The sequence below is a fragment of the Antechinus flavipes genome, chromosome X (genome assembly GCF_016432865.1).
Source record: "Antechinus flavipes isolate AdamAnt ecotype Samford, QLD, Australia chromosome X, AdamAnt_v2, whole genome shotgun sequence".
Lineage (NCBI taxonomy): Eukaryota > Metazoa > Chordata > Mammalia > Dasyuromorphia > Dasyuridae > Antechinus > Antechinus flavipes.
In genome coordinates, this window is record NC_067404.1 from 20,412,336 (window position 1) to 20,440,094 (window position 27,759).

Sequence of the window (27,759 nt, forward strand, 5' to 3'; positions counted from 1 at the left end):
TATCCCAAGACAGGTTGCCTTCTAATGATATTTAATCTCTTCTTTCCACTCCCAAAAGGGGACCAAGTATCACCAACAGTCGATTCTGAGGAAATCAGATCAGGTCAAGCCTTGTTTCTTTGCCCGATTTTCTCCCTCTGTAGCATAACCCCAAATGATATTAGATCCTCTCTCCCTACCTTCAAATGAGGGCAAAGATCTCACCAACATTCTGTCTGCAGTGATCAGGTCAGCTCAAATGTGAGTTTTGATTCCCTTTACTCCCAACCTAGGGTGTTTCTTAGTGCTATTAGAAGCCCTCTCTGAGATCCCACACATACAGCAAGTATCAGCAACAAGTTTTACTGAGGAGATAGGGGCCCGTCTCATGTGTGGGCCCAATAATCTCACACCCCAAGGTGCCTCTTAATTATATTAGAACCCTTCTCCCCACTCCCAAAGGGGAGGAGAACAACAGCAACTGTCATGTGTATGGAAACCAGGCTCCTCTCTTTGCCCTCTCTGATCCAATAACAGGGCGCCCCCTAAATATATAAGAATCCCTCTGTCCACTCCCAAATGGAGAGCAAATAACACCAAAAGTCAGTTTTATTTCCACTTTCGGTGGCCCTGTTCTTCCAACCACAGGTGCCTGCTCATGATATCGGAACCTTTCTCCATATTCCAGAATGGGCAACAAATATCTCCAACAGTCTTTCCTGAGGAGACCAGCTCAGGTCAAAGGTGAGTTCTTACTCTGTTTACTCCCAACCTAGGGTGTCTCCTAGAGGTAACAGAACCCCTTTCCCCACTCCCGGGATCAAAGTAAATATGGCCATCAGACATGACTGAGGAGATAAGGTAAAGTCTAATTTCTTTGCTCCCATTATCCCCAACCCAGAATATCTTGTGAAGGTGTTAGAACCCTTCTCTTCACTCCCAAATGGAAGTCACATATCACCAACAGATTTCACTGATTACAGTAGCTCAAGTCTTATGCCTTTACCCAATTTTTCTCAAGACAGGGTGCCTTATAATGATATTCAAACCACTCTTTCCACTCCCTAAGGGGACCAAAGTGAACCAACAGTCTCTTCTGAGGATATCACATCAGGTCAAGTTGTATTTCTTTGCCCCATTTTCTCCAGAACTAGCGTGTTCCCAAATGATATTAGAACTACTCTCCCCACTTTCCGATCAGAGCAAAGTATCACCAATATATTTCTGAGGTGATCAGGTCAGTTGAAATGTCACATTCTATCCCCTCTTTGCCCAACCCAGGGTGCCCTCCAATGGTGTTGGAACCCGTCTCCTCACTGCCTAATTGAAAGCAAATATCACCAACACTATTTACTGGGGAGAGAAGATCAAGCTGCATTTCTTTGGCCTCTATTCTTTTATCCCAGGTTTTCTCCTAATTATATTAGACTCCCTCTCCCCACTCCCAAAGGGGGAGCAAACAACACCCACAGCCATTTCGATCGAATCTATGTCAGGTCCATTCTCATGATTTTGCCCCCTTTAAGCCAAGTACATGGTTATTGGAACCATTCTCCCCATTCTAGAAGGGGCAACAATCACCTTCAACAGCCGTTTCTGAGGCGACTACATTAAGTCAATGGTGGGTTTTATTTTCTTTAATCGCACCCTAGGCTGCCCCCAATGATGTTGGAACCCCACACCTCACTCCCAAATTGAAAGTAAATAGTATCACCAACACTCTTAATGGGGAGATAAAGTCCAGTGTCATTTCTATCCCCACTTTTTTCCTTCAGTATGGGGCTGCCACATCATAAAATTACTCCTTTTCCCATTCCCTAATTTGAAGCCAATAGCACCAACAGACATGGCTGAGGAGACACGGTCAAGTCTAATTTCGCTCCCCCATTTCTTCCACTCTAGGGTAGCTTCTCATGACATTACAACCATCCTCCCCACTCCCAAATCAAACCCACATAGCACCAACAGAGCTTACTGAGTGCAGCAGGTCACGTCTTGTGTCTTGGCCCAATTTATCCCAAGATAGGGGGCCCTCAAATGAAATTTTAACCATTCTTTCTACTTCAGAAAAGGGGAACGAACTTCATCAAAGCCCACCCTGAGGAATCAGGTAAAGTCAAGTCTCATTTCTTTGCCCATAATTCTCACACCCCAGGGAGCCTTCTCATGATATCAGGACCCCGCTCAACACTCCCCAATGGGGAACTAATAACACCAACAGTCTTTCCGGTGGGAATGACTTCAGATGCAGGCTCAATTTTGCCCCGTTTTATCCAACCGCAGGATTTCTCCCAGTGATAGAAGAACCTATCTCCCAATCTTCAACACTCTTTCTGAAGAGACCAAGTCAGGTCAAATATGACTTTTTATTCCCTTTATTCCTACCTAGGGTGTCCCTGGTGATATTAGAACCCTACTCTGAACTCCCAAATACAGAGCAAGTATCAGGAACAGGGTTTACTGAGGAGATGAGGTCCAGTCTCATTTCGTTGCCCCCTTTCTTCCAACCGCATGGCGACTGCTGTTTATATCAGAACCTTTCTCCCCACTACCAAAGTGAGGGGACAACAGCAACAGTCATGCATGTGGAAACTAGTCTCCTCCCTTTGACCTCTCTGATCCAATAACAGGGTGCCTCCTAATGATATTAGATCCTTTCTCCCCATTCTAGACTTGAGAACCAACATCTCCAACAGTCTTTCCTGAGGAGACCAGCTCAGGTCAAAGGTGAGTTCTTATTCTGTTTTCTCCCTACCTAGCTTGTCTCCTAGTGATAACAGAACCCCTTTCCCCACTCCTGGGTTCAAAGCAAATATGGCCAATCAACATAATTGAGGACATAAGGTAAAGTCTAATGTATTTGCCCCCATTTTTCCCAATAGAGAGTAACTTGTACTCTGCACATTACCCTGTAATGGTATTTGAACCCCTCTCCCCACTCCCAAGAGGAAGCCACATATCACCAACAGATTTCACTGATTACAGTACCTCAAGTCCTATGCCTTTACCCAATTTATCCCAAGACAAGGTGCCTTATAGTGATATTCAAACCACTCTTTCCACTCCTCAAAGGGGACCAAGGTTCACCAACAGTCTCTTCTGAGGACATCACGTCAGGTCAAGTTGTATTTCTTTGCCCCATTTTCTCCAGCACTAGCGTGTCCCCAAATGATATTAGAACTACTCTCCCCACTTTCCAATCAGAGCAAAGATATCACCATCCTATTTCGGAGGTGATCAGGTCAGTTGAAATGTCACATTCTATCCCCTTTTCGCCCAACCCAGGGTTTCCCCCAATGATGATGGAACCCGTCTCCTCACTGCCTAATTGAAAGCAAATATCACCAACACTATTTAGGGGAAGATCAAGCCGCAATTCTTTGGCCTCTTTTCTTTTATCCCAGGTTTTCTCCTAATTATATTAGACTCCCTCTCCCCACTCCCAAAGGGGGAGCAAACAACACCCACAGCCATTTCTATCGAATCCATGTCAGGTCCATTCTCATGATTTTGCCCCCTTTAAGCCAAATACATGGTTATTAGAACCATTCTCCCCATTCTAGAAGGGGCAACAATCACCTTCAACAGCCGTTTCTGAGGAGACTACATTAAGTCAAAGGTGGGTTTTATTTTCTTTAATCGCGCCCTAGGCTGCCCCCAATGATGTTGGAAGCCCACACCTCACTCCCAAATTGAAAGAAAATAATACCTGGGGAGATAAAGTCCAGTGTCATTTCTGTACCTATTTTTCTCTGTCAGTCGGGGGCCCCCGCATCATAATATTACTCCTTTTCCCACTCCCTAATTTGAAGCCAACAGCACCAACAGACATGGCTGAGGAGACACGGTCAAGTCTAATTTCTTTCCCCCATTTCTCCTCCCTCATAGCATCAAAAAAGGTTACTGAGTACATTAGACCAAGGCTTAAGTCTTTACCCCCTCTATCCCAAGACAGGTTGCCTTCTAATGATATTTAATCTCTTCATTCCACTCCCAAAAGGGAACCAAGTATCACCAACTGTCGATTCTGAGGAAATCAGGTCAGCCCAAGCCTTATTTCTTTGCCCCATTTTCTCCCTCTGTAGCATAACCCCAAATGATATTAGATCTCCTCTCCCTACCTTCAAATGAGGGCAAAGATCTCACCAACATTCTGTCTGCGGTGATCGGGTCGGGACAGATGGGAGTTTTTATCCCTTTTAGTCCCACCCCAGAGTGCCCCCCAATGATACTGGGACAGCGCCCCTCACACCCAAATGAAAAGCACATGACACCAATACTATTAACTGGGGACATAAGGTCAGGTCTCATTACCCACTATTCTCACTCCGCAACGTGCCTCCTCATTATAGTAGCCCATGTGTCCCCCTCCATAATGGGGAGCAAATCACACCAACAGTGCTTTCTCTGGAAACCACTTCAGGTCCAGTCTCATTTTGTTGCCCCCTTTCTTCTAACCACACGGCGACTGCTGTTGATATCAGAGCCTTTCTCCCCATTGCAGAGCAACCATCTTCCACTGTCTTTTCTGAGGAGACCAGGTCAGCTCAAATGTGAGTTTTGATTCCCTTTACTCCCAACCGAGGGTGTTTCTTAGTGCTATTAGAAGCCCTCTCTGAGATCCCACACATACAGCAAGTATCAGCAACAAGTTTTACTGAGGAGATAGGGGCCCGTCTCATGTGTGGGCCCAGTAATCTCACACCCCAAGATGCCTCTTAATTATATTAGAACCCTTCTCCCCACTCCCAAAGGGGAGGAGAACAACAGCAACTGTCACGTGTATGGAAACCAGTCTCCTCTCTTTGCCCTCTCTGATCCAATAACAGGGCACCCCCTAAATATATAAGAATCCCTCTGCCCACTCCCAAATGGAGAGAAAATAACACCAAAAGTCAGTTTTATTTCCACTTTCGGTGGCCCCGTTCTTCCAACCACAGGTGCCTGCTCATGATATCGGAACCTTTCTCCACATTCCAGAATGGGCAACAAACATCTCCAACAGTCTTTTCTGAGGAGACCAGCTCAGGTCAAAGGTGAGTTCTTACTCTGTTTACTCCCAACCTAGGGTGTCTCCTAGAGATAACAGAACCCCTTTCCCCACTCCCGAGCTCAAAGTAAATATGGCCATCAGACATGACTGAGGAGATAAGGTAAAGTCTAATGTCTTTGCCCCCATTATCCCCAACCCAGAATATCTTGTAAAGGTGTTAGTACCCCTCTCCCCACTGCCAAATGGAAGCCACATATTACCAACAGATTTCACTAACTACAATAGCTCAAGTTTTTGGTTTTTACCCAATTTATCCCAAGACAGGGTGCCTTATAATGATATTCAAACCACTTTTTCCACTACCCACTAGAGTGTTTCCAAATGATATTAGAACTACTCTCTCCACTGTCCAAGGAGGGCAAAGATCTGAGTGATCATGTCAGGTCAATTCTGATTTTCTATCCCCTTTTCCCCCAATCCAGGGTGTTGCCCAATGATGTTAAAACTCTCTCCTCACTGCCTAATTGAAAGCAAATATCAGCAACACTATTTAGGGGGGAGGGAAGGTCAAGCCCCATTTCTTTGGCCTCTATTCTTTTATCCCAGGTTTTCTCCTAATTATATTAGACCCCCCCACTCAATAATGGGGAGCAAACAACATCTACAGCTATTTCTATGGAATCCACGTCAGGTCCAGTTTCACCTTCTTGCCCCCCTTTAAGCCAAGTTCAGGGTGCTTCCTAATGCTATTAGAACCATTCTCCCCATTCTAGAAGGGGCAACAATCACCTTCAACAGCCGTGTCTGAGGAGACTACATTAAGTCAAAGGTGGGTTTTATTTTCTTTAATCGCACCCTAGGCTGCCCCCAGTGATGTTGGAAGCCCACACCTCACTCCCAAATTGAGAGCAAATAATATCTGGGGAGATAAATTCCAGTGTCATTTCTGTACCTACTTTTCTCCTTCAGTCGGGGTCCCCCGCATCATAATATTACTCCTTTTCCCACTCCCTAATTTGAAGCCAATAGCCCCAACAGACATGGTTGAAGAGACACGGTCAAGTGTAATTTCTTTCCCCCATTTCTCCTCCCTCATAGCATCAAAGAAGGTTACTGAGTACATTAGACCAAGGCTTAAGTCTTTACCCCCTCTATCCCAAGACAGGTTGCCTTCTAATGATATTTAATCTCTTCTTTCCACTCCCAAAAGGGGACCAAGTATCACCAACAGTCGATTCCGAGGAAATCAGATCAGGTCAAGCCTTGTTTCTTTGCCCCATTTTCTCCCACTGTAGCATAACCCCAAATGATATTAGATCCCCTCTCCCTACCTTCAAATGAGGGCAAAGATCTCACCAACATTCTGTCTGCGGTGATCGGGTTGGGACAGATGGGAGTTTTTATCCCCTTTACTCCCACCCCAGAGTGCCCCCCAATGATACTGGGACAGCACCCTTCACACCCAAATGAAAAGCACATAACACCAACATTATTAACTGGGGACATAAGGTCAGGTCTCATTTCTTTACCCACTATTCTCACTCCGCAACGTGCCTCCTCATTATATTGACCATGTGTCCCCCTCCGTAATGGGGAGCAAATCACACCAACAGTGCTTTCTCTGGAAACCACTTCAGGTCCAGTCTCATTTTGTTGCCTCCTTTCTTCCAACCACAGGGCGACTGCCGTTGATATCAGAACCTTTCTCCCCATTGCAGAGCAACCATCTTCCACAGTCTTTTCTGAGGAGACCAGGTCAGCTCAAATGTGAGTTTTGATTCCCTTTACTCCCAACCTAGGGTGTTTCTTAGTGCTATTAGAAGCCCTCTCTGAGATCCCACACATACAGCAAGTATCAGCAACAAGTTTTACTGAGGAGATAGGGGCCCGTCCCATGTGTGGGCCCAATAATCTCACACCCCAATGTGCCTCTTAATTATATTAGAACCCTTCTCCCCACTCCCAAAGGGGAGGAGAACAACAGCAATTGTCATGTGCATGGAAACCAGTCTCCTCTCTTTGCCCTCTCTGATCCAATAACAGGGAGCCCCCTAAATAAGAATCCCTCTGCCCACTCCCAAAACGAGGGCAAATAACACCAAAAGTCAGTTTTATGTCCACTTTCAGTAGCCCCGTTCTTCCAACCACAGGTGCCTGCTCATGATATCGGAACCTTTCTCCACATTCCAGAATGGGCAACAAACATCTCCAACAGTCTTTCCTGAGGAGACCAGCTCAGGTCAAAGGTGAGTTCTTACTCTGTTTACTCCCAACCTAGGGTGTCTCCTAGAGATAACAGAACCCCTTTCCCCACTCCCGAGCTCAAAGTAAATATGGCCATCAGACATGACTGAGGAGATAAGGTAATGTTTAATGTCTTTGCCCCCATTATCCCCAACTCAGAATATCTTGTAAAGGTGTTAGAACCCTTCTCCCCACTCCCAAATGGAAGTCACATATCACCAACAGATTTCACTGATTACAGTACCTCAAGTCTTATGCCTTTACCCAATTTATCCCAAGCCAGGGTGCCTTATAATGATATTCAAACCACTCTTTCCACTCCTCAAAAAGGACCAAGGTTCACCAACAGTCTCTTCTGAGAACATCACATCAAGCCAAGTTGTATTTCTTTGCCCTATTTTCTCCAGCACTTCCAATCAGGGAAAAGATATCACCATTCTATTTCTGAGGGGATCAGGTCAGGGAAATCTGACATTCTATCCCCTTTTTGCCCAACCCAGGGTACCCTCCAGTGATGATGGAACCCGTCTCCTCACTGCCTAATTGAAAGCAAATATCACCAATACTATTTAGGGGGGAGGGAAGATCAAGCCGTATTTCTTTGGCCTCTCTTCTTCTATCCCAGGTTTTCTTCTAATTATATTAGACTCCCTCTCCCCACTCCCAAAGGGGGAGCAAACAACACCCACAGCCATTTCTATCGAATCCACGTCAGGTCCATTCTCATGATTTTGCCCCCTTTAAGCCAAGTACATGGTTATTAGAACCATTCTCCCCATTCTAGAAGGGGCAACAGTCACCTTCAACAGCCGTGTCTGAGGCGACTACATTAAGTCAAAGGTGGGATTTATTTTCTTTAATCGCACCCTAGGCTGCCCCCAATGATGTTGGAACCCCACACCTCACTCCCAAATTGAAATTAAATAATATCACCAACACTCTTCACTGGGGAGATTAAGTCCAGTGTCATTTCTATACCCACTTTTCTCCCTCAGTCGGGGGCCCCCACATCATAATATGACTCAGTTTCCCACTCCCTAATTTGAAGCCAATAGCACCAACAGACATGGCTGAGGAGACACAGTCAAGTCTCATTTCGCTCGTCCATTTTTCCCACCCCAGGTTGCCTTCTCATGACATTACAGCCGCCCTCCCCACTCCCAAATCAAACCCACATATCACCAACAGAGCTTACTGAGTGCAGCAGGTCAAGTCTTGTGTCTTGGCCCAATTTATCCCAAGATAGGGGGCCCTCAAATGAAATTTCAACCATTCTTTCTACTTCAGAAAAGGGGAACGAATATCATCAAAGCCCACCCTGAGGAATCAGGTAAAGTCATGTCTCATTTCTTTGCCCATAATTCTCACACCCAGGGAGCCTTCTCATGGTATCAGGACCTTGCTCAATACTCCCCAATGGGGAACTAATAACACCAACAGTCTTTCCTGTGGGAATCACTTCAGATCCAGGCTCAATTTTGCCCCGTTTTATCCAACCGCAGGATTTCTCCCAGTGATAGAAGAACCTATCTCCCAATCTTCAACACTCTTTCTGAAGAGACCAAGTCAGGTCAAATGTGACTTTTTATTCCCCTTACTCCTACCTAGGGTGTCACCTGGTGATAATTAGCACCCTGCTCTGAACTCCCCAATACAGAGCAGGTATCAGGAACAGGGTTTACTGAGGAGATGAGGTCCAGTCTCATTTTGTTGCCCCCTTTCTTCCAACCACAGGGCGACTGCTGTTGATATTAGAACCTTTCTCCCCATTGCAGAGCAACCATCTTCCACAGTCTTTTCTGAGGAGACCAGGTCAGCTCAAATGTGAGTTTTGATTCCCTTTACTCCCAACCGAGGGTGTTTCTTAGTGCTATTAGAAGCCCTCTCTGAGATCCCACACATACAGGAAGTATCAGCAACAAGTTTTACTGAGGAGATAGGGGCCCGTCTCATGTGTGGGCCCAATAATCGCACACCCCAAGGTGCCTCTTAATTATATTAGAACCCTTCTCCCCACTCCCAAAGGGGAGGAGAACAGCAGCAACAGTCACATGTATGGAAACCAGTCTCCTCTCTTTGCCCTCTCTGATCCAATAACAGGGTGCCCCCTAAATATATACGAATCCGTCTGCCCACTCCCAAAAGGAGAGCAAATAACACCAAAAGTCAGTTTTATGTCCACTTTCGGTGGCCCCGTTCTTCCAACCACAGGAGCCTGCTCATGATATCGGAACCTTTCTCCACATTCCAGAATGGGCAACAAACATCTCCAACAGTCTTTCCTGAGGAGACCAGCTCAGGTCAAAGGTGAGTTCTTACTCTGTTTACTCCCAACCTAGGGTGTCTCCTAGAGGTAACAGAACTCTTTTCCCCACTCCCGAGCTCAAAGTAAATATGACCATCAGACATGACTGAGGAGATAAGGTAACGTCCAATGCCTTTGCCCCCATTTTCCAAACCCCAGAATACCTTGTAATGGCATTAGAACCCCTCTCCCTACTCCCAAGTGGAAGCCACATATCACCAACAGAGCTTACTGAGTACAGCAGGTCAAGTCTTATGTCTTGGCCTAAATTATCCCAAGACAGTGTTCCGTCCTGCTTTCTAGAGTCCCCAAATAGGGGTCACAAAACGTACTGTTGCTCTCTAGAGTCCCCACACCAGGGTGATTCAATATACCTTCCTAGTGTACAAGTGATGAGGCAGGACTCCTGAGGAGGGTGGACAAATGAATTCCGTTTATTTCCCCTTTTAACAATGTCACCAAAATAACACCCAGCATGTGGGACCACAGAGACGAGTTGCTATTGTATGGAGTTTGCCACCTGGTATCACTCTTCCACCTGCTATCCCTCTGCCTCAACGTCTGTTGCTGTCACTGTCCCCTGACATCTCAGAAAGGCCGAGAGCCCTTAGGGGAAATGGGCAGCCGGACTGGACATTGTTAGCGGGTTCCCTCTGGGCTCAAAGGTCTTATAGCTCTCCCAGAGTTTCCCCACTGACTCTGACCCTCTACAAGACAAGGTGCCATATAATGATATTTCAACCACTCTTTCTGCTCCCAAAAGGATTCCAAGTACCATTAACAGTCTACTCTGGGACATCAGATCAGGTTAAGTCTTACTTCTTTGCCCTGTGATGACCCCAAATGTTATTAGAGCCCCTCCCCCACTTTCCAATGGGGGCAAAGATCTCATTAACATTCTTTCTGAGGTGGTCAGGTTAGGTCAATTCTGATTTTCTAGTCCTTCCCCCCCCAGGGTTCCTCCCCAATAAAGTTGGAACCCCTCACCTCCCTCCCAAAGGGAAAGCGAATATCACCAACACTCGCTACTATGGGGATAAAGTCAAGTGCCATTCCTTTACCCACTCTTCTCACATCCCAGGGGGCCTCCTAATTATATAAGGAGCCCTCTGCCCACTCCCAAATAGGGAGCAAATAACACCAACAGTCATTTTTATGGAATTCAGTCTACTTTCTTTGGCCCCTTTCTACCATCCACAGGGTGCCTCCGAATGATATTAGAACCTTTCTCCCCATTCCAGAATGAGGACAATCATCTTCAACGGTCTTTTCTGACGAGACCAGGTCAGGTCAAATGTGAGTTTTTATTCCCTTTACTCCCAACCCACTTCTAGTTATATTAGAGCCCCTCTCTGAACTCTCTGATATAGAGCAAGTATCAGCCACAGGTTTCACTGAAGAGATAACGTCAAGTCTCATTTCTTTACCCACTTTTCCCCCACAGTAGGTGGCTTCCAAATGATAATAGAACCCCTTGCCGACTCCCAAATCGAAGCCAATATCACCAACTGATATTACTGAGGAGATAAGGTCAAGTCTCATTTCTTTGCCCCCATTTCTCCCACCCTAAGGTGCATCCTAATGATATTAGAACCACTCTCCCCACTCTCAAATGGAAACTCCATATCACCAACCAAGGTTACCGAATACATTGTTTCAAGACTGATGTCTTTGGCCAATTTATCCCAAGACAGGGTGCCTTCTAATTATATTTAAATTTCTCTTTCCACTCCAAAAGGGAACCAAATATCAACAACAGTCGATTCTGAGGACATCAGGGCAGGCCCAGTCTCATTTCTTTTGCCTCCTTTTATGCCATCCTGGGTGCCTCCTAATGATATTAGAAGCTTTATCCCCACTCCCAGATAGGAAACAAACATCTTCAACAGTCTTTTCTGAGGAGACCAGACCAGGTCATTTGATTTTTTATCCCCTTTTCTCACATCTTGGGTGCCTCCCAATGATTAGAACCACCCTCTCCACTCCCAAATGGGAAGCCAATATCACCAACACTCTTTACTGAGGAGATAAGATCAAGTCTCATTTCTTTGCCCCCATTTCTCCCACCCCATTATGGCTCCTAATGATATTAGAACCCCTCTCCCCACTCCCAAATGGGGAACAAATATCTTCAAAATTCTATGCTGAGGAGATAAGGCCTTCAACTCTCATGCCATTACCCCCATTTCTCCCACCCTGGGTACCACCTAATCATATTGGAATTGCTCTCCCCATTGTAATATCAGAAGTATATATCACTACCAGTCTTTTTTGAGGGGATCAGGTCAGGTCAAGTGTCCTATTTTTATCCCCTTTTCTCCCACTCTATGGTGCTTACTCATCTTATTAGAGCTCCTCTTCCTTACTCCCTTACTAATCTTATTAGAACTTCCCCCAAAAGGGGAGCAAATATCACCAAAGGGTTTTTATACAGAGACCATGTCAGGTCAAGTCTCAGTTCTTTGTGCTCTTCCCCATACCCCAGGGGGCCAACCAACGATAGTAGAACTCTTCTCCCCATTTCTAAATGAAGAGCAAATCCCACCATGTGTCTTTCCTGAGGATACTGTGTCAAGTCAGTTCTTTTCTATTTGCCCCCTTTTCTCTCACCCCAAAGTTCCTCCAAATAAGATGCCAACCCTTCTCCCCACTCCCAAATGGGGAGCAAATATCATCACCACCTCAGGTCCAGTCTCATTTATTGTCCCCCTTTATCCTACCACAGGGTATCTCCTAAGGATATTAGAATCTTTCTCTAGAATTCCACAATAGGGAAGAAATGTCTTCAATAGTCTTTTCTGAAGGGATCAGGTCAGGTCAAATCTGATTTTTTTATCCCCTTTTCTCCCACCCCATGGTGCTTCCTACTGCTATTAAAACTCCTCTAATGATATTAAAATCCTCTTCCCACTCTCAATAAAAGAACAGGTCAGATTAAGTCTCATTTATTTGCCCCCTTTTCTCCCACGATAGAGTGCTCCATGTGATATTAGAACCCCTTTTTCTACTCCCAATATAGAGCAAATATCACCAACCCACTTAACTGAGGAGATATGGTCAAGTCTCATCTGTTTGACCCCTTTCTCCTACCCCAAGATGCCTCCTAATGATATTAGAACCCTTCTTCCCACTCCCAAAATGGGGAGCGAATATCACCGACTGTCTTCTCTGAGTTGACCAGGTCAAGTTTCCTTTCTCTGCCACCTTTTCCTCCCTACCCAGGGTGCCTCCAAAGGATAACAGAACCCCTCTTCACCTTCCCAGATGAGGACCAAACCTCACCCACAATCTTATCTAAAGAGGCCAGGTCAGATCAAACTCCTTTTCGTTGCCCCCTTTTCTCCCACAGTAGAGTGCCTCCAAATGATAACAGAACACCTCTTGCCACATCCAAATGGGGAGCAAATATCACCAAAATTATTTTCTGAGGAGACCAGGACCAGTCAAATCTCAAATCTTTGTTCCCTTCACTCACATCCCAAGGTGCCTGCTAATAATGAGAACCCCTCACTGTACCCCAAAATGAGGAGAAAATACCACCAACATTATTTTCTGAGGAGACCAGGTCAGGTCAAGTCTCTTCTCTTTGCTCCTATGTCTCCAACACCAGGATTCGTCCGAATGATCTTAGAACCTATCTACAATCCCAAATGGGGAACATCTTCTTCAGTCTTTTCTGATGAGACCAAGTCAAGACTAGTCTGATTTTTTTTATCCCCTTCTCTGCCAACATAGGGTGCCTCCAAATTATATTAGAATCCCTCTCAAAACTCTAAAAATGTGAAAAAATATACCAACAATGTTTTCTGAGGAGACAGGTCGTTTCATTTCTTGGCCACTGTTTCTCCCACTCCAGAGTGGGTTTTATTAGAACCCCATCTTCCTCACTCCAACAATGGGGAGCAAATATCACCAGTACGCTTTACTGAGGAGATAAAGTCAAGACTCATTTCTTCATCCCCATTTCTCACACCTCACGGTGCCTCCTAATGATATTTGCATCCTCTTCCCACTGTCAAATAGGGAGCATACATCCCCAATAGTATTTTCTGAGGTGATCCGGTCAGGTAAAGTATTATTTTTGTATCTCCTTTTCCCCCAGCCCAGGTTGCCTCCCAAAGGTATTAGAACCCTTCTCACCATTTGCAACGAGGAGCAAATATCACCAACACTCTTGACTGAAAGGTAAGTCCAGTCTCATGTCGTTGCCCCTTTTTCTCCCACCCCAGGGTGCCTCTTGATATTAATAGTAGCCCTTTCTCTCCTGCTTAATGGGGAGCGAATACCATTAATGGTCTTTTCTGAGGAGATAAGGTAAAGTCTCATATTTTGCTCCCTTTCTTCCCACCACAGGATGCCTCCTAATAATATTAGAATCTTTCTCCCCACTACTAAATGGGGAACAAACATCTTCACCAGTCCTTTCTGAGGAGAGCAGGTGGAATCAAGTCTGACTTTTATCCCCTTTTTCTGACACTCTGCTAATGATATTAGAACCCCTCTCCCAACTCCCAATTGTAGAGCAAATATCACCAACAGTTTTTATTGAGGAGAAAAGGCCAAGTCTTCATGTCATTGCCCTTTTTCTCCCAAGACAGGGTGCCTCCTAATGATATGAAAACCCCTCCCCCTACTCACAAATGGAGAGCAAATATCACCATAATTTTCTGAGGAGACCAGGGCCAGGTCAAGTCTCTTCTCTTTGCTCCCTCCCATTTCTCCTACACAAGGATGTCTCCAAAGGATAGTAGAACCCCTCTCCATACTCCCAAAAGGGGAACAAACATCTTCCATGATCTTTTCTGGTGATACCAGGTCAGGTCACGTCTAATTTTTTATTCCTTTTCCTCCCAACCTAGGTTATCTCCTAAAGATGCTAGAACCACTCTCCCCACTCCCAAATGGGGAGCAAATATCCCCAACCATCTTTGCTGAGGAGCTGGGAATAGAACCGTTCCACACACTCCCACCTTTCTGATTTCTGTCTTTTGCCTCAAAACCTTAAGCAAATGCTCACCTTTCCGGAGGTGACTGGGCTAAACCTCCATTTTTCTTCCTCATTTTTCCTGTCTCCAGTACTTGGGTTACACAACCACACCCCTCAACAATCTTGAGTTGACAAAATGAGCACCTTCTCCCTCTTAGTTCCCATAATCAGCCTCAAGAAGGCCAGCATATGGCCTAACAGGATTTTCTGAGCAGACTGGTCATTGGCTGACAACTTGTCCTCTGTTCCTAGGACAGCAGCTGCCATCAGACTTTTCTGAGGAGCTAAAACTAGGATTCCCCCTCTGCTTCCTTTCTTCTTCCTCAAGATGGAGAGTACCTACTCAACAGTATCTTCTGAGGAGACAAAGCTGAAAGTCTTCTTCTACCCAGCTACCCTCTTTGCCTCCTGCCCCAAGATGGAGATCAGACAAACAAAAGCCTTTTCTGAGATCAGAATGAAACCTGTTCTTTCCCTTAACTGCTTCCCAGCCTGCCTCTGTGCCACACAACAATATTTTCTGAGATTGCACAGCCATCCTCCCCCCTCACCAAGGTCCATCTCTGCTTGGAGCAGTCTACTTCAAGATGGAGAATAAATCCTCCTCTACTTTGTTTCTGAGGAAACTGGACTAAGAACTTTTTAAACTCAAACACATTTTCTTGCCCCAAAATGGAGAGCAAAATTCACACACACACACACACACACAGACAGACACACACACACACACACACACACACACACACACACACACACACCAGTCTTTTCCTGACGACACTAGGAGCTTTGCACCCCCAATAGTATTTACTGAGGAGACTGAACTGGAACTTACCTCATATTAGTCTCCGGCCTCAAAATGAGAAATAAATGTGCCAAACAATGCATGAATTTAGGCCCTGCCCCAACCCTATCATAGTGATGCCTGTTATCTGCTTTAAAATGGAGAGCAAGCATGCCTCAAACAGGCTTTGTCTGAAAAGAAAGGACTGAGAACTTACCGCCTCAACTTTCCTCCCTGAGGAGACTAGAATATTCCTCTTATTTCTTCCTCAGCTGGATCTTCTCCCTCAGAATGGAGGGCAATGTCCTTCAAGGCGTTCCTGAGGAGAATAAACAAAGATCCAGTTTTTTACTTCTTCCTCTCAACTTCCAACTCGAGAACATTCTCCCCACTGACATATTCTGAGATTGACTCATGATCATCTTTTCTAACTCCCAAGGGTTTTCTCAGGTGACAAGACTAATAGCCTTCTCCCTCCTTCCCTCCTTCCTATCTTCTGACTCAAAATGGAGGGAACATATTCAACAATAATTTCTGAGGAGAATGAACCACAAACCTCTTTTGTTATCCCCACCATGTGTACTGGTTCTAGAACCCTCTCCCCAGTAACATACTGAGATTGACTTGTGACCCTCATTGCTTACACCAAAGGCTTTAATCAGGTGATAAAATGAACTCCCTTCTCCTTCTTTCCCTCTTATTTTCTGAATGAAAACAGAGGCACAACGTTCAACCAACTCTTCGGAGGAGAAGAAAATTCAAATCTCTATTTTTCTCCAAACCTTGTGTGCAATTTCTTGAACCTTTGTCCCACTAACCTATTCAGAAGTTGACTTCTAACCCTCACTTCTCACTCCCAAGGCTTATCTCAAGTTACAGGACAAACACCTTTCTCACTCGATCCCTCTTCCATATCTTCTAACGAAAAATGAAGCAAAATGCCTTTCAACTCATTTCTGAGAAGCATAAACTTCAAACGTCTTTTCCTCAGCCCATGTATGGTTTGGAGAACCTTGTCCCCAGTACCATATTCTGAGATTGGAATCTAACTCTAACTGTGGGCCTCCCAAGCCTTTTCTCATCTCATAAGAATAATGCTCTTCTCCCTCCTTCTACCTTTCCTATCTTCAGACTCAAAATGGAGGGAAAATGTTCAACAATCATTTCTAAGATGAGTAAATTTAAAACTGCTTTTCTCCTCTTCATACGTACGGTATCTAGAACCTTCTCTTCACTGACATATTCTAAGATTAACATCTGAGCATCATTACTGGACTCCCAAGGATTTTCTCAGGTCACAAGACAAAAGGCCTTACCGCTCTTTCCTATCTTCCAATTCAAATTGGAAGGAAAAATGCTTTAAGTCATCACTTTGGAGAATTTCACATCTCTTTTCTTCTACCCACATACAGATTCTGCCTAAAGAAAGTTCTTTCTAGCAACACACTGTGAGACTGACTTCTAACTCTCACTGCATGCCCCCAAGACTTTAAGAAGGTGACAAGAATAAAACGTTCTCTCTTGCTCTATTTCTTCTGGCTGAAAATGTAGAGAAATGTCTTTGAAGTCATTTCTCAGGAGAATAAATTACAAACCTCTCATATTGTCTTCATCACCAACTGGACTATGACTGAAGAACTTGCCTCCAACTGACATATTCTGAGATTGACCTATGACCCCAACTGTTAACTCCCATGGCATATCTCAGGAAAATAAGTCAAAAGTTCTTGGCACTCTTTCCTATCTTCTGAATCGAGGTGAAGGGAAAATGTTCAACAATCATTTCTTTTTTTTTCATTCATTAGAATACTTAAGAATACATAATACTTATGATCTTTTCTTTTTTTAAAATTTTTATTTAATAATTACTTTATATTGACAGAATCCATGCCAGAGTACTTTTTTTTACAACATTATCCCTTGCACTTGTTTCTGTTCCGATTTTTCCCCTCCCTCCCTCCACCCCCTCCCCTAGATGGCAAGCAGTCCTTTATATGTTGAATATGTTGCAGTATATCCTAGATACAATATATGTTTGCAGAACCGAACAGTTCTCTTGTTGCATAGGGAGAATTGGATTCAGAAGGTATAAATAACCCGGGAAGAAAAACAAAAATGCAGATAGTTCACATTCGTTTCCAAGTGTTCTTTCTTTGGGTGTAGCTGCTTCTGTCCATCATTTATCAATTGAAACTCAGTTAGGTCTCTTTGTCAAAGAAATCCACTTCCATCAAAATATGTCCTCATACAATATTGTTGTCGAAGTGTATAATGATCTTCTGGTTCTGCTCATTTCACTTAGCATCAGTTCATGTAAGTCTCGCCAGTCCTCTCTGTATTCATCCTGCTGGTCATTTCTTACAGAACAATAATATTCCATAACATTCATATGCCACAATTTATCCAGCCATTCTCCAATTGATGAGCATCCATTCATTTTCCAGTTTCTAGCCACTACAAACAGGGCTGCTACAAACATTTTGGCACATACAGGTCCCTTTCCCTTTTTTAGTATTTCTTTGGGATTTAAGCCCAGTAGAAACACTGCTGGATCAAAGGGTATGCACAATTTGATAACTTTTTGGGCATAATTCCAGATTGCTCTCCAGAATGGTTGGATTCGTTCACATCTCCACCAACAATGCATCAGTATCCCAGTTTTCCCGCATCCCCTCCAACATTCATCATTATTTTTTCCTGTCATCTTAGCCAGTCTGACAGGTGTGTAGTGGTATCTCAGAGTTGTCTTAATTTGCATTTCTCTGATCAATAATGATTTGGAACACTCTTTCATTTGAGTGGTAATAGTTTCAATTTCATCCTCTGAAAATTGTCTGTTCATATCCTTTGACCATTTATCAATTGGAGAATGGCTTGATTTCTTATAAATTTGAGTCAGTTCTCTGTATATTTTGGAAATGAGGTCTTTATCAGAACCTTTAACTGTGAAGATGTCTTCCCAGTTTGTTGCTTCCCTTCTAATCTTGTTTGCATTAGTTTTATTTGTACAAAGGCTTTTTAATTTGATGTAATCAAAATTTTCTATTTTGTGATCAGTAATGATCTCTAGTTCATCTTTGGTCACAAATTTCTTTCTCCTCCACAAGTCTGAGAGATAAACTATTCTATGTTCCTCTAATTTATTTATAATCTCGTTCTTTATGCCTAGGTCATGGACCCATTTTGATCTTATCTTGGTATATGGTGTTAAGTGTGAGTCCATGCCTAATTTCTGCCATACTAATTTCCAATTATCCCAGCAGTTTTTATCAAATAATGAATTCTTTTCCCAGAAGTTAGGGGCTTTGGGTTTGTCAAACACTAGATTGCTATAGTTGACTATTCTGTCTTGTGAACCTAACCTTTTCCACTGATCCACTAATCTATTTCTTAGCCAATACCAAATGGTTTTGGTGACTGCTGCTTTATAATATAATTTTAGATCAGGTACAGCTAGGCCACCTTCATTTGATTTTTTTTTCATTAATTCCCTTGAGATTCTCGACTTTTTATTGTTCCATATGAATTTTGTTGTTATTTTTTCTAGATCATTAAAATATTTTCTTGGAAGTCTGATTGGTATAGCACTAAATAAATAGATTAGTTTAGAGAGTATTGTCATCTTTATTATGTTCGCTCGGCCGATCCAAGAGCACTTAATATTTTTCCAATTATTTAAGTCTGACTTTATTAGTGTGGAGACTTTTATAATTTTGCTCATATAATTCCTGACTTTCCTTTGGTAGATAGATTCCCAAATATTTTATGGTATCAACAGTTATTCTGAATGGAATTTCTCTTTGTATCTCTTGCTGTTGGGTTTTGTTGGTGATGTATAAAAATGCTGAGGATACATGGGGATTTATTTTGTATCCAGCTACTTTGCTAAAATTATGAATTATTTCTAATAGCTTTTTAGTAGAATCTCTGGGGTTCTCTAGGTTTACCATCATATCATCTGCAAAGAGTGATAGTTTGGTTTCCTCATTGCCTACTCTAATTCCTTTAATATCTTTCTCGTCTCTTATTGCCGAGGCTAGTGTTTCTAAAACGATATTAAATAATAATGGTGATAGTGGGCAACCTTGCTTCACTCTAGATCTTACTGGGAAAGGTTCCAGTTTTCCCCCATTGCATATGATGCTTACTGATGGTTTTAAATATATGCTCCTGACTATTTTAAGGAAAAGTCTATTTATTCCTATGCTCTCAAGTGTTTTTATTAGGAATGGATGTTGGATTTTATCAAATGCTTTTTCTGCATCTATTGAGATGATCATATGGTTTTTGTTTGGTTACTGATATAGTCAATTATGCTAATAGTTTTCCTAATATTGAACCAGCCCTGCATTCCTGGTATAAATCCTACTTGGTCATAGTGTATTATCCTGGGGATGATTTTCTGTAATCTTTTTGCTAATATTTTATTTAAGATTTTAGCATCAATATTCATTAGGGAGATTGGTCTATAATTTTCTTTCTCTGTTTTCAGCCTACCTGGTTTAGGTTTCAGTACCATGTCTGTGTCATAAAAGGAGTTTGGTAGGACACCTTCAATCCCTATTTTTTCAAATAGTTTATTTAGCATTGGAGTTAATAGTTCTTTAAATGTTTGATAGAATTCACATGTAAATCCATCTGGTCCTGGGGATTTTTTCTTAGGGAGTTGATTGATAGTTTGTTCTATTTCTTTTTCTGAGATGGGACTGTTTAGGATATTTATTTCTTCCTCTGTTAGTTTGGGCAAGCTATATTTTTGGAGGTATTTTTCTATTTCATTTAAGTTGTTGAATTTATTGGCATAAAGTTGGGCAAAGTAACTCCTAAGTAGTGCTCTAATTTCCTCTTCGTTAGTGGGAAGTTCTCCCTTTTCATTTTTAAGACTAACAATTTGATTTTCCTCTTTCCTTTTTTAAATCAGATTTACTAAGGGTTTGTCTATTTTGTTGTTTTTTTTTCATAGAACCAACTCTTAGTTTTATTAATTAATTCAATAGTTTTTTTTACTTTCAATTTTATTGATCTCTCCTTTTATTTTTAGAATTTCAAGTTTAGTGTTTGACTGGGGGTTTTTAATTTGTTCCTTTTCTAGCATTTTTAGTTGCAAGCCCAATTCACTGACCTTCTCTTTCTCTATTTTATACAAATAGGCCTCTAGAGATATGAAATTTCCCCTTATTAATGCTTTGGCTGCATCCCATACATTTTGGTATGATGTCTCATTATTATCGTTTTCTTGGGTGAAGTTATTAATTATGTCTATGATTTGCTGTTTCACCCAATCATTCTTTAGTATGAGATTATTTAGTTTCCAATTATTTTTTGGTCTACTTTCCCCTGGTTTTTTATTAAATGTAATTTTCATTGCATCGTGGTCTGAAAAGGATGCATTTACTATTTCTGCCTTACTCCATTTGAGTTTGAGGTTTTTATGTCCTAATATATGGTCAATTTTTGTATAGGTTCCATGAACTGCTGAAAAGAAAGTGTATTCCTTTCTGTCTCCATTACATTTTCTCCAGAGATCTATCATATCTAATTTTTCTAGTATTCTGTTTACCTCTTTGACTTCTTTATTATTTATTTTGTGGTTTGATTTATCTAATTCTGAGAGTACAAGGTTAAGATCTCCCACTATTATAGTTTTACTGTCTATTTCTTCTTGCAGCTCTCTTAATTTCTCTTTAAGAATTTAGATGCTACACCACTTGGTGCATATATGTTTAATATAGATACTGCTTCATTATCCATGCTACCCTTTAGCAAGATATAGTGCCCTTCCTTATCTCTTTTAATTAGATCAATTTTTGCTTTAGCTTGATCTGAGATCAGGATGGGTACCCCTGCTTTTTTGACTTCACCTGAAGCATAGTAGATTTTGCTCCAACCTTTTACCTTTAACCTGCATGTATCTCCCCGCTTCAGGTGTGTTTCCTGTAAACAACATATTGTAGGATTCTGGCTTTTAATCCATTCTGCTAACCACTTCCTCTTTATGGGGGAGTTTACCCCGTTCACATTTATGGTTAGAATGACCAATTCTGTATTACTTGCCATCTTGTTAACCCCGGTTTATGCTTTTCTCCCTTCTTTCCCCTTTACCCCCCTTCCCAGTATTAAGCTTGTGAGCACCCCTTGCTTCTCACAGCCCTCCCTTTTTAGTGTCCCTCCCCCCGCCTTAGAGTTCCTCCCCCTATCTTACCCCTTTCCCTCCCAGTTCCCGTATTCCCTTCCGCTTAGCTTATTCCTTCCCTTTTCACTTTTCCCTTCTCACTTTTCAATGAGGTGGGAGAAGTTTCACCATAGATTGAATATGTCTAAAATTTTTCTCTTAAAGCCAATTCTGAAGGCAGTAAGATACCCACTATATTCATCCCCCTCCATTCTTTCTCTCAGATATAATAGGTTTCCTATGCCTCTTCATGAGATGTACTCCCCCCACTTTACCCTTTTTCTGGTACAATGTCCTTTCCACATCAGTTTCTCGAACAAGGTATACATGTATTCTTTATATATCTTTATAGCCGAAATATAGTTCCCAAGATTAATCTTTACCTTTTTAGATTTCTCTTGAGTTCTATGTTTGTAGATCAAATTTTTTGTTAAGTTCTGGATTTTTCATCATAAATAGGTGAAATTCGCTTACTTCGTTGAATGTCCATCTTCTTCCCTGGAAAAAGATGCTCATTTTTAGCTGGGTAAGTTATTTTTGGTTGCATACCAAGTTCCTTAGCCTTTCGGAATATCATATTCCAGGCCCTTCGATCTTTTAGTGTGGATGCTGCCAGATCCTGGGTGATCCTTATTGTGGCTCCTTGATACTTGAATTGGGTTTTTCTAGCCACCTGCAATATTTTTTCCTTCGTCTGAGGGTTCTGGCATTTGGCCACTATATTCCTTGGTGTTTTGATTTTAGGATCCCTTTCACTGGGTGATCGATGAATTCTTTCAATGTTTATTTTTTCCTCTGTTCCTATGACTTCTGGGCAGTTCTCATTGATAATTTCCTGGAAAATAGTGTCCAGGCTCTTTTTTTCATCATGCTTTTCTGGGAGTCCAATGATTCTCAGATTGTCTCTCCTGGATCTGTTTTCCAGGTCTGTTGTCTTCCCCAGAAGGTATTTCACATTCTTTTCCATTGTTTGATTTTTTTGGATTTGCTTGACTGATTCTTCTTGTCTCCTCGAGTCATTCAATTCCATTTGTTTGACCCTGATTTTCAGTGAAGTATTTTCTTCACTCACTTTTTAAAAATCTTTTTCTAATCGTCCCATTGAGTTCTTTTGTTCTGTGGAATTTTTTTCCATTTCGCCAATTTTGTTTTTTAGAGAGCTATTTTCTGTTTCCAACAATCATTTATTTCTAAGGTGAGTAAATGTCCAACCTCTACTCTTCTCATCACGTGTACTATTTCCAGCACCTTCGCCTAAAAGACTTCTTCTGAGATTCACTTTGATCATCACTGCTGGCGTCACAGGATTTTTCGCACAGTGAAATCTGAAGTCGTTCTCCTTCCTTCACTTTCATGTTGATGACTTAAAAAAGAAGTGAAATCTCCATCAACTCAATACTTTCTGAGGAGAATAAAGTCCACCTCTTTTTTGCGTCATCACATCGTTTATTATTTCTTGAAACTCTGGACTATTAACATATTCTGAGATTGATTTTTGACCCTCACTTTTTACTCTTACGGGTTTTTGCAGTGGACAAGCCGAATGCCCTTCTCCCTCCTTCCCTCTTATCTTCTGAATGAAAACAGAGTCAAAACATTCAATAATCCTTTCTGAGCAGAATCAACCACAAAACACTTATGTTCTCCTAACCATGTGTACAGTTTCTAGGATCATCTCCTCAAGGATATATTTTGAGATGGACTTCTGACCATCATTTTTGGTTTCACACAGCTTTTATTAGGTGTCAAGCCTAACACTCTTCTCCGACTTTCTCCATTTCATTTCTTCTGCTTCAAAATGAAGACAAGTATACTTCAACTCACTTCAATAGATTCTCAAGAGAAGAAAGTACAAAACTGGTTTCATCTCACCATCTGTCCTTTTTGGAAAACCATCTCCAAGCCCCACAATCTGAGATTGAAATCTAACTCTAATTGAAGACTACCCACAACTAGTTTCATTTTATACACATAATGACCTTCTCCCTCCTTCCAACTTTCCTATCTTCAGTCATGAAACGGAGGGAAAATATTCAACAATCATTTCTAAGGTGAGTAAATGTCCAACCTCTTTTCTTCTCATCATGTGTACTATTTCGAGAACCTTCTCCTAAAAGACTTATTCTGAGATTAACTTTGACCATCACTGCTGGCCTCACAAGGCTTTCGTCAGAGTGAAAACTAAGGTCCTTCTCCTTCCTTCCCTCCTTCATATTTTCTGACTTACAAATGACGGGAAATGTCCACCAAGTAGTTTCTGAGGAGAATAAAGGCCAGCTCTATTTTTCTCATCACCTTTTCCATTATTTCTTGAACCTCCTCCATATTATCATATTCTGAGATGCATTTGTGACCCTCATTTCGTATACTTAAGGCTGTTTGCAGCGGACAAGGCTAACGGCCTTATCCCTCCTTCCTTCTGCCTTATCTTCTGATTCAAAACTGAGTAAAAAAATTCAATAATTATTTCTGAGGAGAATCAACAACAAAACACTTTTCTTCTCCTGACCATGTGTAAAGATTTTGGATCTTCTCCTCAATGACATATTTTGAGATGGACTTCTGACCATAATTGTTATTTTCCCAAAGCTTTTATCAGGAGACCAGCCTAACACACTGCTCCCTCTTTCTCTATTTCATTTCTTCTGTCTCAAAATGAAGAGAAATATGCTTCAACTCGCTTCAACTTATTCTCAGAAGAAGAAATTACAAACCATGTTTCTTCACACCAGGTGTTCTCTTTGGAAAACCATCTCTGATCCCGATAATCTGAGATTGGAATCTAATTCTAACTATGGGTGTACCAAGCCTTTTCTTATCTCATAAGAGTAATGATCTTCTCCCTCCTGGCATCTTTGCTATCTTCAGTCACCAAACGGAGGGAAAATATTCAACAATCATTTCTTAGGTGAGTAAATGTCCAACCTCTTCTCTTCTCATCATGTGTACTATTTCAAGCACATTCTCCTAAAAGACTCATTCTGAGATTGACTTTCCCCATCACCGCTGGCCTCGCAAGGCTTTTCTCACAGTGAAAATTAAGGTCCATGGCCTTCCTTCCCTCTTTCATGTTTTCTGACTTAAAAATGAAGGGGAATGTCCATCAAGTAGTTTCTGAGGAGAATAGAGTCCACCTCTTTTTCTTCTCATCAGCTTGTATATTGTTTCTTGAACCTGCTCCCTATTAACATATTATGAGATGGATTTGTGACCCTCACTTCTTAAGCTTAAGGCTTTATGCAGCGGACAAGCCTAACGCCCTTTTCCCTCCTTCGCTCTTCTTTATCTTCTGAATCAAAACAGAGGGAAAACATTCAATAACCATTTCTGAGGAGAATCAATGACAAAACACTTTTCTTCTCTTAAATATGTGTACAGTTTCTAAGATCTTCTCCTCAATGACATACTTTGAGATTGACTTCTGAACATCATTGTTGGTTTCCCAAAACTTATATCGTGTGACCACACTAACACCTTTCTCCCTCTTTCTCTATTTCATTTCTTCTGTCTCAAAATGAAGAGAAATATTGTTCAACTCCCTTGAACTTATTCTGAGAAGAAGAAACTACAAACCATGTTTCTTCTCACCATGTGTACTTTTTGGAAAACCATCAACGAGCCCCATAATCTGACATTGGAATCTAACTCTAACTCCAATCCTCCCAAGCCTTTTCTCATCTCCTAAGAATAATGCTCTTCTCCCTCCATCCATCATTCCTATCTGAAGACACAAAACGGAGGGAAAATAGTCAACAATCATTTCCAAGGTGAGTCAATGTCCAACCGCTTTTCTTCTCATCATATGTACTATTTCGAGCACCTTGTCCTAAAAGACTTATTCTGAGATTGACTTTGACCATCACTGCGGCCCTCACAAGACTTTTCTCACAGTGAAAACTAAGGTCCTTCTCCTGCCTTCCCTCTTTCATATTTTCTGACTTCAAAATGAAAGGAAATGTCCATCAAGTAATTTCTGAGGAGAATAAAAGCCACCTTTTTTTCCTCATCACCTTTTCCATTATTTCTTGAATCTCTTCCCTATTAAATGCTGAGATTGACTTGTGACCCTCACTTCTTACTCTTAAGGCTTTATGCAGCCGACAAGCCTAACGCCCTTCTCCCTCCTTCCCTCTTCCTTATCTTCTGAATCAAAACAGAGGGAAAACTTTCAATATTCATTTCTGAGGAGAATCAAGGACAAAACACTTTTCTTCTCCTAACCATGAGTACGGTTTCTAGGATGATCTCCTCAATGACATATTTTCAGATTGATTTCTGACCATCCTTGTTGGTTTCCCAAAGCTTTTATCAAGTCAAACGCCTAAAACCCTTCTACTTCTTTCTCTATTTCATTTCTTCTGCTTCCAAATGAAGAGAAATATCATTCAACTCGCTTCAACTTATTCTGAGAAGAAGAAACTACAAAACTTGTTTCAACTCCCCATCTATACTTTTTGGAAAACCATATGCGAGCCCCATATTCTGAGACTGGCATCTAACTCTAAGTTGGGGTCTCCCAAGCCTTTTCTCATCTCAAAAGAATAATGCTCTTTTCCCTGGTTCCATTTTTCCTATCTTCAGACACAAAAAGGAAGGAAAATAGTCAACAATCATTTCTAAGGTGAGTAAATGTCCAACCTCTTTTCTTCTCATCATGTGTAATATTTTGAGCACGTTCTTTAAAAGACTTATTCTGAGATTGGCTTTCACCATCACTGTTGGCCTCACAAAGCTTTTCTCACAGTGAAAACTAAGGTCCTTCTCCTCCCTTCCCTCTTTCATATTTTCTGACTTCAAAATGAAGGGGAATGTCCATCAAGTAATTTCTGAGAAGAATAGAAACTACCTCTTTTTTTCTCATCAGCTTATTTATTATTGCTTCAACCTCCTCCCTATTAACATATTCTGAGATGGATTTGTGACCCTCACTTCTTAAGCTTAAGGCTTTATGAAGTGGACAAGCGAAACGCCCTTCTCCCTCCTTCCCTCTTATCTTTTGAATCAAAACAGAGGCAAAACTTGCAATAATCATTTCTGAGGAGAATCAACAACAAAACACTTTGCTTCTCCTAACCATGTGTAGAGTTTCTAGGATCTTCTCCTCAATGACATATTTTGAGATTGCCTTCTGCACATCATTGTTAGTTTTCCAAAGCTTTTATGAGGTGTCAAGCCTAACACTCTTCTCCCACTTTCTCTATTTCATTTCTTCTGCCTCAAAATGAAGACAAGTGTCCTTGAACTCACTTCAATAGATTCTCAGGAGAAGAAACTACAAACCTTGTTTCATCTCATCATCTGTCCTTTTTGGAAAACCATCTCCAAGCCCCATAATCTGAGATTGAAATCTCACGCTAATTGAAGGCCTCGCACAACTAGTCTCATTTTATAGACATAATGCCCTTCTCCTTCCTTCCATCTTTCCTATCTGCAGTCACAAAATGGAGGGAAAATATTCAACAATCATTTCTAAGGTGAGTAAATGTCCAACCTCTTTTCTTCTCATCATGTGTACTATTTCGAGAACCTTCTCCTAAAAGACTTATTCTGAGATTAACTTTGACCATCACTGCTGGCCTCACAAGGCTTTTGTCAGAGTGAAAACTAAGGTCCTTCTCCTTCCTTCCCTCCTTCATATTTTCTGACATACAAATGACGGGAAATGTCCATCATGTAGTTTCTCAGGAGAATAAAGGCCAGCTCTTTTGTGCTCATCACCTTTTCCATTATTTCTTGAACCTCGTCCGTATTATCATATTCTGAGATGCATTTGTGACCCTCATTTTGTACACTTAAGGCTGTTTGCAGCGGACAAGGCTAACGGCCTTATCCCTCCTTCCTTCTGCCTTATCTTCTGATTCAAAACTGAGTAAAAAAATTCAATAATTATTTCTGAGGAGAACCACAACAAAACACATTTCTTCTCCTGACCATGTGTAAAGATTTTGGATCTTCTCCTCAATGACACATTTTGAGATGGACTTCTGACCATAATTGTTATTTTCCCAAAGCTTTTATCAGGTGACCAGCATAACAAACTGCTCCCTCTTTTTCTATTTCATTTCTTCTGTCTCAAAATGAAGAGAAATATCCTTCAACTCACTTCAACTTATTCTCAGAAGAAGAAACTACAAACGATGTTTCTTCACACCATGTGTTCTCTTTGGAAAACCATCTCCAATCCCCATAATCTGACATTGGAATAAAATTCTAACTCCGGTCCTCCCAAGCCTTTTCCCATCTCATAAGAATAATACTCTTCTCCCTCCTTCCATCTTTCCTATCTTCAGACACCAAA

General features: G+C 41.7%; 1 long non-coding RNA gene across 1 annotated transcript; it reads left to right on the forward strand.

Annotated features, from left to right (window-relative positions):
- The first annotated feature begins 3,071 nt into the window (after positions 1-3,071).
- LOC127542707 (uncharacterized) lies at positions 3,072-8,539 on the forward strand. The gene is made up of 3 exons (XR_007948792.1): positions 3,072-3,096; positions 3,543-3,598; positions 8,504-8,539. It is a non-coding gene; the product is annotated as an uncharacterized LOC127542707 (long non-coding RNA).
- The last annotated feature ends 19,220 nt before the right edge of the window (positions 8,540-27,759 follow it).